The 13,406-nt window shown below is 36.4% G+C and overlaps 1 protein-coding gene across 1 annotated transcript in view; it reads left to right on the plus strand.

Moving 5' to 3' along the window:
- Positions 1-13,406, plus strand: part of LOC106088101 (protein espinas) — a 214,736-nt gene that overhangs the window by 17,279 nt on the left and 184,051 nt on the right. The gene's annotated exons all lie outside the window — the stretch shown is intronic.

Genomic DNA, 13,406 nt, shown 5'->3' on the forward strand with positions numbered 1-13,406 from the left:
TATAGCCCGATACAGCTCCCATATAAATCGATCTCTCTATTTTACTTTTTGAGCCCACAAAGGGCGCAATTCTTATTCGAATTGGCTGACATTTTACACAGGTCTCTAACATATAATTTAATTGTGGTCCAAACCGGACCATATCTTGATATCGCTCTAATAGCAGAGCAAATCTTTTCTTATATCCTTTTTTTTGCCTAAGAAGAGATGCCGGGAAAAGAACTCGACAAATGCGATCCATGGTGGAGGGTATATAAGATTCGGCCCGGCCGAATTTAGCACGCTTTTACTTGTTATTTTTAAAACACGCATAAGACATCAAACTGTAAAAACAATGTATTAATTGCAAAATTTCTTCTCTTTTCAGGTAATTGTATGTCTTGCACACTATCACAATCAAACAGTTGGCTAATAAGTAATTTTATATTTCAATTGAATTCACTGCTTTTGAATAAAGTTTTCAGGTAAAATTAATAAGTTTTTTTATGCAGTTTTGTTGATAACTTTTCAATGAAATAATTAAGCTAGACGTCATTTTTTTTTTGTTTTTCTATGTGTTTATTTCAACAATATTTCACCTTCCTTCGGTTGGTATTATCAGGTAGGACAAAACCAAGTGGTGCTAGGAACTAACAAAAAGCGTGTATTTTCGAAAGCTTTACAAGCACCACCGCTAGTCCCAGCATAATCCACTACTCATGAATTTAGGTGTGGAAATTTAGATAGGTTTATCCTATGAAGGCGGCGATTGTCCCACACTCATTCACCTATGGCCACGGAAAGCGTTACCCTCCCGGTTTAACATTTAGTGGTGGCATTAATGGACGGACGACGGTTATAGTTCTCGCGAGTCAAATTATAGGTAACCCCACTTCGTCACCAGTTAAGTGACGAATATCTTTCATGTGATCCCCAGTCCTACATTTAGTGAAATATTTAACTCAAATGAAGTGATTTTTCTTCGCGAATGAAAATTTGATCATTCGAGCTTGATTTTGCATGCGTAATGGGATCATCAATACATGACTACAGATGGGCTATGGGTAAATAACAAAAAGGTATTTACCCGGTAAATTGGGTAAATACCCGGGTATTTACCTATTTATACCTAAAAGCTGGGTATTTATAATTTTGCAGATATCTTTGGCATAAAAACATTTTCAAACAAGTAAAAGCATGCTAAGTTTGGCTGGGCCGAATCTTATAAACCCTCCACCAAGGATCGCATTTGTCGAGTTCTTTTCCCGGCATCTCTTCTTAGGCAAAAAAGGATATAAGGAAAGATTTGCTCTGCCATTAGAGCGATATCAAGATATGGTCCGGTTTGGACCACAATTATATTATATGTTGGAGACCAGTGTAAAATGTCAGCCAATTCGAATAAGAAATGCGCCCTTTGGGGGCTTAAGAAGTAAATAGAAAGATCGATTTATATGGGACCATAATAAACACGTATGTTGATGGCCATGAGAGAATCCGTCGTACAAAATTTCAGGCAAATCGGATAATAATTGCGACCTCTAGAGGCTCAAGAAGTCAAGATCCCAGATCGGTTTATATGGCCGCTATATCGGCATATGAACCGATTCGAACCTTATTTGACACAGTTGTTGAAAGTAAGAATGAAATACGTCATGCAAAATTTCAGCCAAATCGGATAGGAATTGCGCCCTCTATAAGCTTAAGAAGTAAAGACCCAAGATCGGTTTATATGACAGCTATAACAGGTTATTGACCGATTTGAACCATACTTGGCACAGTTGTTGCATATCATAACAAAACACGTCGTGCAAATCGTATAAGAATTGCGCACTCTAGACGCTATATCAAAACATGGACCGATATGGCCCATTTACAATACCAACCGACCTACACTAATAAGAAGTATTTGTACAAAATTTCAAGCGGCTAGCTTTACTCCTTCGAAAGTTAGCGTGCTTTCGACAGACAGACGGGCGGACATGGCTAGATCGACATGAAATGTCGCGACGATCAAGAATATATATACTTTATGGGGTCTCAGACGAATATTTCGAGTAGTTACAAACAGAATGACGAAATTAGTATACCCCCCATCCTATGGTGGAGGGTATACAAATGTTTGATGATTTCGTATTCTTTGTATATAAACTTGATCTTCTGATCTCATAAAATCGGATTTTAGTTATATATAGCAGCTATATAGACCGATCTCTAGACTTAAAGTCTTAATGTCTTTTTCCTTGGTACACACCTACCCATTCCTGTCAAATGTAGTACACATCGGACCCTATTTGGATATAGCTGCCATATATACCGATCTCCCGATATTGCGTAGTGAGCCTAGAAAAGGAGCAATTTTCATCCTATATTGATGAGTTCCGGTACCCCTTTAAACCTTTATGTTGAATATCGTCCAGATCGGACCATATCTGGATATTGGTGCCATATAGACCAATCTCCCGATATAGAGTTTTGAGTCAATAAAACGAGAATTTTTCCACCGATTTTGTTGAAATTTGAGACAAAACAAGTAAGAGCGTGCTAAGTTCGGCCGGAGCCAATCTCCTATACCCTCCACCATGGATCGCATTTGTCGAGTTCTATGCACGGTATCTCTTTTTAGGCAAACAAAGAATACTGAATAAGAACTGTTATGCTATTGGAGCTATATCAAGTTATAGTTCGATTCTGACCATAAATGAATGTTGAACATTGTAGGAGTCATTGTGAAATATTTCATTTCATTCGGATAAGAATTGCGCCTTGCAGGGGCTCAAGAAGTAAAATCGGGAGATAGGTTTATAGGTTATGAGAGAAGCCGTTGTACAAAATTTCTGCCAAGTATATATATACTTTATGGGGTCTCAGACGCATATTTCGAGGTGTTTCTAACAGAATGACGTAATTACTATCCGCATCCTATGGTGGAGGGTATAAAAAGGTATTTATCCAACAAATACCCATGGGTTGGGTATTTACCCGGTAGAAAAACATCTCTACATATGACCCGCATGAAAAAAATTGGTTCTTCACTTTGATTGCGTTAACTAAATTGGTCAGTATAGAGAAGCATAGGAAAACATCGACGAATCGGCTAACGTATGTATATGGAGTACAAGTTTATACAGGATTGTGCAGCAAAATCTTTATCATAGAAAAAAACTTGACTCTTCCAGCGGTGGGAAATTGGTTAACGAATAAGGGATACCAATTTCTGCCTTAAGCTGTTTCTACGAGAGGTTAAGCCAATAGATAGGAATCGCGTAGCATACGACAATGAATTTATGAATGGTGTAAAATAGTCAACACTTTTGGCCCTCTTTTGTGGTTATAGATAATTTCTTTACCACTGGGATGTTACAATACTCAAACGTCTTACCAACACAACTCTTTACATTGAAAAGGATGGCCAGTTTGAAGAATAATTAGTCAACCTGTAACGCAACTCTTTAATAAATAGATTTCTCTGAAACATTTCAAGTCGTATGTGACCGTTTTAGATACGGTCTACCAAAGCATGCCGCTTCAAAACCCAGTCAGTCCACGTTTTCGAGTACAAGTAAAAGGAGAAAACACTATATGGGGCTGAAAATATATTTGAAGATTTTTATTTTGTTGACCTTTTGGAATATAGTATTTTATGCTATTTTTATAAGCAAACAATAATCTATATTATTTACTGGAAATGCAGTATGTTCATTTGCCAACACCAATTTCATTTTTCTAGAAACTCAAATGCGAAATCGATAATTGCCATATATTGTTTGGTCAGATACCACTTCATGGTGATCCAATAGTGGCCTAGTGGTAGCGGTAAAAGTGTAATGTACTTCTCATTCATTCGATAGCCTTTAATATAGAGAATACCCTGCAAATTTTGGATACGTTATAAATAAGCATTCATTTACTATCAACAGGCATGTGCTCATATCGAAGATCATAGTTTTAAAATTACCTCATAAGGGCAAGTGTGATTGATATTGCTAAAGTCCTCGAATCCCATTGTCTTATAGAAAATGTTCATTAGAGGTTGTTTTTTGCGATTCTCCAGGAATTGACACACATCAATAGTAATGTTGTATATCCTAGGATTGCGAGCATTTCCTCGCTTTCCGACGAACAAATTAAGCTACTTTCGGTACAAATTACTCATAAACGCACATCCCAATATATAAAATATTTATACGACCTACCACAATGTTGTTCTTCACTTGATTCTTCAGAATGAAGTATACGTTAAGTTCACTCACGTCCCTCTTTACAGCCTTGATGGCACAGCGGTTGAACTGGCCAAAACTCTCGTCAAATGACTGACACTGGAATTTGCTAAATTTCACAAATCTTTTCTGAAATCAGAGTAACACTGTCAACATAAAGTTCGATAGATACCAAAAATCGAGCTAATACTTACTGCTTCGGAAAAATCGTTAGGCCATACAAATATTAATAACGCCACAAATGCTATTGAAATGTTAAGAGAGGACATGCTCATTGTTCGTTTAAAAAAGAAGAATTACCACTGGCAGCAGAATCTCAATTTGAATGTCCAGGAATAGCAAATAATTTTTGAAAATGGATTCTTAATTGGCACAAATGTATTTCGATTGAATTCGGTGGGTATAATCGATTTTTAAAATTCAATGCTTCATTGCACATTGGGAGGAGCTTGGCAGCAATCATAGAGGCTTTTGTGATTATTTTTCATTTATTTAAAAGAAAATTGCATTTTTATTTCATGAATTGTAGGTGGGAATTTCGTTAAGTTATTATCTGGCCAATGGCTCTGGTGAAATGACCAAAGATTTTTATTGTAAAACTTTCCATATATATTGTATATTGATACATCAACCCTAATGCTGTTTTAATTGTTTATTTACAATATTTTTCCATGTTTTAGAGAAACAAGTTTTAATAAACATGTAGCAGCATCCTTGAATGTTTAGTTTTAAAATTTGATTTTAAATGAATATTTTAAAAACTTTTAAATTTCAATAATTTTTTTAAGTTAAATAAACTATTTTTTGTAAACAATTTTTACAACATATTTATAAAAACGCTGATCGCTGTTGTTAATTACATAATTCAATCCGCTTCACTTAAAATATTATTTGGATCAATTAACTTTGTGTTTATTTTTTCAATGCATACAAGCCGATCTCCTTATTTGATTGAAAAATACGTTTAAAGAGTGGAGGGTAAATAAGATTCGGCATGGCTGCACTTAATGCGAACTTAACTTGATTTTATTCCACTTTTCTGATAAGCCATATTCAAAATGGAAAATCTATTGTAATGATATAAAATTCGAGTATCAGTTTCAATATTAATTGCGTAATGGTGCCAATTAATTGATTGGTCAACTGACAAAACCAATTGTTGTAGATTAGAGTCGTAGAGGGAAGTATATAACGGAAGGGAAGATGAAAAATTAACGTGGAGTTTATTAGTTTTACTGGATTGAATTTTTAAGCACTAAATTCAGTAATTACGTATGTCACTATGTTGAAATTTAACGGCAAAAATCAAACAAAAGGCTAAAATATTCTTAATGATAAAACAATAAAATTTTAAAGTTTGAATGTTTTGATCCAAAAACAAAAATTGTGGAGAATTAGATTTTTTTCTGGAAACTAGCTGGACCGGCCCGCTCCGCCGCGCCTTCTTTTATTTTATATGAAGCAAACTGTTCCTTTGAATATTTATTTTCGACAATTAAAGAGCTTTTAGTGAAATACCATGCTACGAAAATAGTATATCGCTTGACTAACAGTTTAACAATATAAGTGCCTTTATCTGAATCCCATATGATCTTTATTGGTCTACGAATTTAAGATTGGATGTAAGGTGTACTCCATTCTTAAACTACTTTATTTCAGCCCCATATTCTCATGATGTCTAATTTAGGTGTGTTTTCGGGCATGAGATGGTCCCCCAGAAACTTGGCCCAGAAAAAATATCAGAATCGTGCTCTTCTCTTAAATACAATTTTTGTAAACCCCATATTGCAATTGGTTTTGCGGGAATTTACAGAATGAGGCGTCTCCCAAACACATGGCCCCAGAATGGTTGTTAAATTCGTTTTCGTCAGATTCATGGTCTACTCTCAAATACCCTTCATTTGAGCTCCATTTTTCCATAGTCGGCAAACATGACCTCTTATTTGAGCCTCATATTGCAAGGGTCAGCAAATACTTCCTATTTGGGTGGTGTTACGGAGGTGGGGTGGCCCTATAGACACTTTTGCCGAACATTGATATCAGATTGGACCTTTCATTTGAGTCCCATATTGCTATGGTCGTAAATTTGTCTTCTTTGGGGTATGTTCTCGGGATGGGCGGCCCCTCAAACACTTGGTCTGTTTTCCCGAACATTGATATCAGATTCGTGCTTTACTTTCAAAGACCTTTCATTTGAGTCCCATGTTGCTATGGTCGTAAATTTGTCTTCTTTGGGGTATGTTCTCGGGGATGGGCGGCCCCTCAAGCACTTGGTCCCACATCTGGATATCTGATTCGTATTCTACACTGTTTGGTGGGTGTTTTGGGGAAGGAGTGGACCATCAGAAACTTTGTCCCAAATTTGAATATTAGATTCGTATTTTACTCGCAAATACCTTTCATTTGAGTCCCATATTGCCATGGTCGGTAAATATGTCCCATTTAGGGATGTTTTGGGGGTTGGGGTGGTCCCCCAAACACTTGGTCCGACAATTGGATATCAATACGATTTCTAATATTAAATACCTTTCATTTGAGTCCCATATTGTCGTGATTGGTGTATATATATTTGGTAGGTTTTTGGGGTGGGGCGCCCCCCCAGGTACCCCATCTGAAATTTGGATATCAAAATTTTGTTGGTAGGTTACTATAAGAGAGCACACAAAATTTCGCTTAAATCGCACCACCTATCTCTGAGATCTGGCGTTTCTGAAAATTGTGGTAAGGGGAAGGGTCCGCTCCCCCTTCATATCAAAACTGGGACCTATATTGTTCTTGATATACTCCAATTAAATGCTGAATCAATTGAATTCCAGCGTGACTTTCGCCAATGCCGATGACACTGCCATTGCAGTGGCTCATGACAAGCTTAAATCAGCAATTAATATAATTCAATCGGAGTTAAATGTCATATCTAGATGATGCCATGATAATGGACTGGTTATTAATGCAGCGAAAACTAAACTGATACACATTAAATTAGCCAGTATGCCAAGTTGTGAGATAAATAAAGGGTGATTTTTTTGAGGTTAGGATTTTCATGCATTAGTATTTGACAGATCACGTGGGATTTCAGACATGGTGTCAAAGAGAAAGATGCTCAGTATGCTTTGACATTTCATCATGAATAGACTTACTAACGAGCAACGCTTGCAAATCATTGAATTTTATTACCGAAATCAGTATTCGGTTCGAAATGTGTTCATTCACCGTAACGTTGCGTCCAACAGCATCTTTGAAAAAATACGGTCCAATGATTCCACCAGCGTACAAACCACACCAAACAGTGCATTTTTCGGGATGCATGGGCAGTTCTTGAACGGCTTCTGGTTGCTCTTCACTCCAAATGCGGCAATTTTGCTTATTTACGTAGCCATTCAACCAGAAATGAGCCTCATCGCTGAACGGTGAATGAACACATTTCGAACCGAACACTGATTTTGGTAATAAAATTCAATGATTTGCAAGCGTTGCTCGTTAGTAAGTCTATTCATGATGAAATGTCAAAGCATACTGAGCATCTTTCTCTTTGACACCATGTCTGAAATCCCACGTGATCTGTCAAATACTAATGCATGAAAATCCTAACCTCAAAAAATCACCCTTTATAAAATTTCATAACTATGATTGCCTGCACAAAAACAAGTCAAATTCAGCACTCCTCTATGACAACTGTGATACTCTCATAGAATCTGTTAACACGTACAAGTATCTGGGTGTCATGGTAGACAATAATTTCAACTGGAAAACACACATTCAAAATTTTAGCAAGAAGTTACGCAGTGTAGGATATGCCATTTTCCATCTGGCAACTCCCCTAGATGTGACAAAACAAGCCTATTTTGCACTTGCGGAATCGTACATCCGTCATGGAATCACTGCTTTTGGAAATACAACGCACTTCAAAATAATACAGAAAACACAAAACAGGCTACTTAAAATATCAATAAAAAGCAAATCGGTACACTCACAACCGCAGATTAACTTGCGAAACGCCAAACTTCATAACTCTATAAATCATCAATATTGTCGAAAACCACAATTTAAAAGAATTCGCAAAAACGTATAACATCTTGACTGTAAAAAATATATACAATACCACCATAATAAATGAATTCTATGAGGACTCATATCTATTGCCAGAGGTATTTTTTAAAATTTTCGTAAAAAATAGGGCAGAATTTAATTTTAGTTTTTTAAGGACACTTTTAACTACAAAACTCAAAAAGAATAACGTCTCCTAATCTGATAATTCAATTAAAAGTTATATAGTTTGGAAGTCAAAATATGTGAAAAAAGTGTATTTTTATACCCTCCACCATAGGATGGGGGGTATACAAATTTCGTCATTCTGTTTGTAACTACTCGAAATATTCGTCTGAGACCCCATAAAGTATATATATTCTTGATCGTAGTGACATTTTATGTCGATCTAGCCATGTCCGTCCGTCTGTCTGTCGAAAGCACGCTAACTTCCGAAGGAGTAATGCTAGCCGCTTGAAATTTTGCACAAATACTTCTTATTAGTGTAGATCGGTTGGTATTGTAAATGGGCCATATCGGTCCATGTTTTGATATAGCTGTCATATAAACCGATCTTGGGTCTTGACTTCTTAAGCCTCTAGAGTGCGCAATTCTTATCCGATTGGAATGAAATTTTTCACGACTTGCTTTGTTATAATATCCAACAACTGTGCCAAGTATGGTTAAAATCGATTCATAACCCGATATAGCTGCCATATAAACCGATCTGGGATCTTGACTTCTTGAGCCTCTAGAGGTCGCAATTATTATCCGATTTGTCTGAAATTTTGTACGACGGATCCTCTCATGACCGTCAACATACGTGTTTATTATGGTCGGTCTATAGCCTGATACAGCTCCCATATAAATCGATCTCTCTATTTTACTTCTTGAGCCCCCAAAGGGCGCAATTCTTATTCCAATTGGCTGACATTTTACACAGGTCTCTAACATATAATTTAATTGTGGTCCAAACAGTACCATATCTTGATATCGCTCTAATAGCAGAGCGAATCTTTTCTTATATCTTTTTTTTTGCCTTAGAAGAGATGCCGGGAAAAGAACTCGACAAATGCGATCCATGGTGGAGGGTATATAAGGTTTGGCCCGGCCGAACTTAGCACGCTTTTACTTGTTCTTCATATTTTGGTCAAAAAAATTATTTCATTGAATAGTCTTTATTGAAAAACTTGCTTAAATAACTTTATTTTTTTTTTTTGTTTTTGTGAAGAGCACATTGTTTTAACTGAAATTTGAACAAGATATGTCAACTTTAACGGGTGCAAAAAATCGTTTAGACCTACATAACAATATTTGTAGCCTCCACAGCAAATTTTCACAAAAATGCCGATTATGAAACCACCTAATTTGGGATTTTTTCTAAAAAAGTCGGGCAGAATTTATTTTTGGTTTTTTTGAGACATATTTTGGTATCAAAATCCTCCATACGAATTTATAGACCAATTACTACAATATGGGAACCAAATTAAATATACTTGAGAGCAGAAAACCAATTTAATATACATTGCAATATGGATCTTAAATGAATGGTCTTTGGGAGTAGGGCACGAAATTGACTTTTATTTTTGGGTGCAAGTCTCCGGGGGTCCACCACACCCCAAGAAGAACTTTTACTCACCATTGCAATGTGGGGTTTAAAAAAGAGGTATTTGAGTGTAGAAAAATCCACAGGAAAATTGGAATTCCATTCCAACAGAAATTATGCAGAAATTTCTAAATTTAGAGTACTCCTCTCCAACATATTACCGGTCGCTGCAGAGCGGGCCGGGCTCAGCTAGTCGAGGATATTGAGGACCCTAATACAACTCACTGTTTCACTGTTTCGTAGATAACGGGCATTGAATGCGCATTTTATGGGCCCAAGACTTTAAATCGAGAGATCGGTCTATATGGCAGATATATCCAAATCTGGACCGTATTGAACAAGAATGTCGAGAGGCTGAGCACAACTCACTGTCCCAAATTTCAGCAAAATCGGATACTAAATGTGGCGTTGGGCCTGAGATCTTAAATCGATAGATCGGTATATGTGGGGATTATATAAGATACATGTGTAGTTCGATAAAGCTTTTTGAGCCTATGAACAAAAAAGAGTCTGGGCAAAATTTTAGCTCAATATCTGTATTTTTAAAGATAGACGGAGCCCCCATATGAACCGATATCACGGATTGTATCCTGTATTATTATACCCACCACCATAGGATGGGGACATACTAATCTAGTCATTCCGTTTGTAACACCTCGAAATATTCGTCTCAGATACCATAAATTATATTTATTGTTGATCCTCTCGACGTTCTGAGTCGATCTAACCTTATCCATCCGACCGTCCGTTTTTCGAAATCACGATAGCGGTCGAACTTTTAAAGCCAGCCGCTTGAAATTTAACACAGATACTTAATATTGATGTAGTTCGTTGGAAATTGCAAATAGACCAAATCGGTTCCGATTTAGATATAGCTCCCATATAAACCGATATTCCGATTTGACTTAATGAGCCCCTAAAAGCAACAATTTTTGTCCAATTTGCGCATAGTGTTCTGTAATGAGTTCCAATAACTGTGCAAAGTATGATTCAAATCGGTGTATAATCTGATATAGGTGCGATATAAACCGATCACCCGATTTGACTTCTTGAGCCTTTACAAACCGCAATTTTTGACCGATATGGCTAAAATTTTCAGATGCCCTTAAACTCAATTAAGTTTTGCATTGTGGTGGGTTGTTAAATTCGGTTAATTCTTACTTATCTGGCCGTGTTCAGACATACACTTTGATTCTTTTTTAAGCCAATTTTTGTAAAATCTGGTGTTCCACAGGACAGTCAGCTGGGTCCAATTGTTTTTAATCTGTTCATAAATGATTTATTTACTTGTATTATTAAAAATTCTTCTATCTTAATGTATGCGGATGATGTCATTTTACAAAGCATTTTCCAATAGTTCTTTGTTCCTGCAAGATTTGTTACTACTCTATTTTGAAAACTTTTTTTTGTGGTGTAATGCAAATTTATTAAAACTTAATTTCTTGAAAAGTAAATTAATGTATTTCTATAGAAAACAACACTTGCCAAATGAAACTGATATGTAAGAATCTTTCCTAGATCTTGGCATACTCTATTTCTATGATGGTGTATTAATCTCTCAGTGAATTTGGATTTATAACAAGATCAAGTAAAGAATTTGATATTCCTTGTCCGAATTACACCTGAGTATGGATTCCCTTATTGGGGATCCGGTTGGTACTATTCTCAGTAATAAAATTGAGTGAGTACAAAAACAATTTCCACTGTTTTACCTTCGTACCCTCAGTAGCCGCAGCAAAATGTTTTACACGGAAAATTGAAGTCCGAATTTTTTGTTGAGCCGACTTTATATCAACGTTCCATCTAGACCAACAAGACATTTTCAACTGCTTAAAATTCAGTACCATCAAAGTGGTTTAGCATATTTGTTTAGACTTTAATAAATATTATCATCTTTTTGATCCTACTAAATATAAATATTCTATAAAAAAAATCATTTAATCAGTAGAATAATCATTTACTAGTAGAATAATGTTATTGTTTGTATATATGTATACTTACAATATATTAGTCTGTATCTATAGACTTATAAAAAAGATATCACAGAATTCGTTATCACTTCCCTATTTATTTGTTACAAAATAATTCAAAACAACCTGAGTTCATAAGGGTATATCTGTAGCGGAATCCATGGTGGTGGTTACCCAAGATTGGCCTCGCCGATCGTTTGAACTTGTTCCTGTATTGTTTTCATTTTCCAATCTATCTTCCGGCGACTACGATATTCATTTAGTCATTCCGTTTGCAACACATCGAAATATCAATTTCCGACCCTACAAAGTATATATATTTAGGATCGTCGTAAAATTCTAAGACGATTTAACGATGTCCGTGTGTCTGTCCGTCTGTTGTAATCACTCTACAGCCTCCAAAAATTGAGATATTGAGCTGAAATCTGATACGTTTTTTTGATGAACGCTGGTCAAGTTGTGGAACGGGCCAAATCGGACCATATTTGGATATAGCTGCTATACAGACCGATTTTCTGATAAAGGGTCTAATGCCCATAAAAACTTTATTACCCGATTTTGTTGGAATTTGAAATACAAAATTCAACAGTGACGTTTATTAGACCACTCAATTTCCCTGCCGAATTTGGGTGCATAAGTTATCCAATTTTCACTAGATTTGTGGCGAAAGGGGGTTTACATATTGACCCGCGGTGGTGGGTATCCAAATTTTGGCCCGGCCGAACTTAATGCCTTTTTATTTGGTTTTAACTGATATTATTCCTCACACACCACATGGTAAGCAAACACAAATCATTGTGTGGCTGTGGCGTACACGAAAAACTACTCATAGTTGTAATTAAAAATGTAACGTGATATATAAATGTCTGGCCTAATGATAAAAATGCTAATTTTTATCATAAAAAATAGATTTATTGTTTTTCAAAGTATCCTCAAGCATGATTTATAGACTTTTATATACGCTCAACCCCACTTTTTCCACTTCGATTGGAACACTTCCAAAACATGGTTCAATAAAATACTTTAACCGCATTTTCAGGCGACCAAAATCATTGTCCACGCACTGTTTTCTTAATGTGCTGTAATAAAAAGAAGTCATTGGGTGCCAAGCCAGCGCTGTAGGGCGGATGAGCCATCAATTCAACATTTTGGCCAGTCAAAGGAGCTCGCATTGTCATTGTGAACAATGATTCGTCTTCTCTGATTCATTTTTTCGTATTTCTCCCAAGACTTCAGGCAATAAAATTGTGATGTACCACTCAGAATTGACCGTCCTACTTTTCTCAAACGGAACACTCGCCACATGACCAGTTTTGCCGAAGAAGCAAAAAGCAGGCAACCGTTTCCTTCGAAGTGCTTCTTCCACGACCAACATCCGTTGGATTTGGCTCGACTTCGAAGACCCACATGGTCGATAGTTGGTTTGGTTCGGGCTCATACGAATATCCACGATTTGCCACCTGTGACGATTTTATAGCACCGCGATCGTATTTTTTCAACATTGCTTTACTCTAATCGACACGAGCGATTGTCAAATTGTTCGTAGTTCAACAAGATATTCAAGCAATATCGAATGTATGCTGGTGGGTGAAATGCCCAAGTATGACT

This window comes from Stomoxys calcitrans, chromosome 5 (genome assembly GCF_963082655.1).
Source record: "Stomoxys calcitrans chromosome 5, idStoCalc2.1, whole genome shotgun sequence".
NCBI classification, from domain to species: Eukaryota; Metazoa; Arthropoda; class Insecta; order Diptera; family Muscidae; genus Stomoxys; species Stomoxys calcitrans.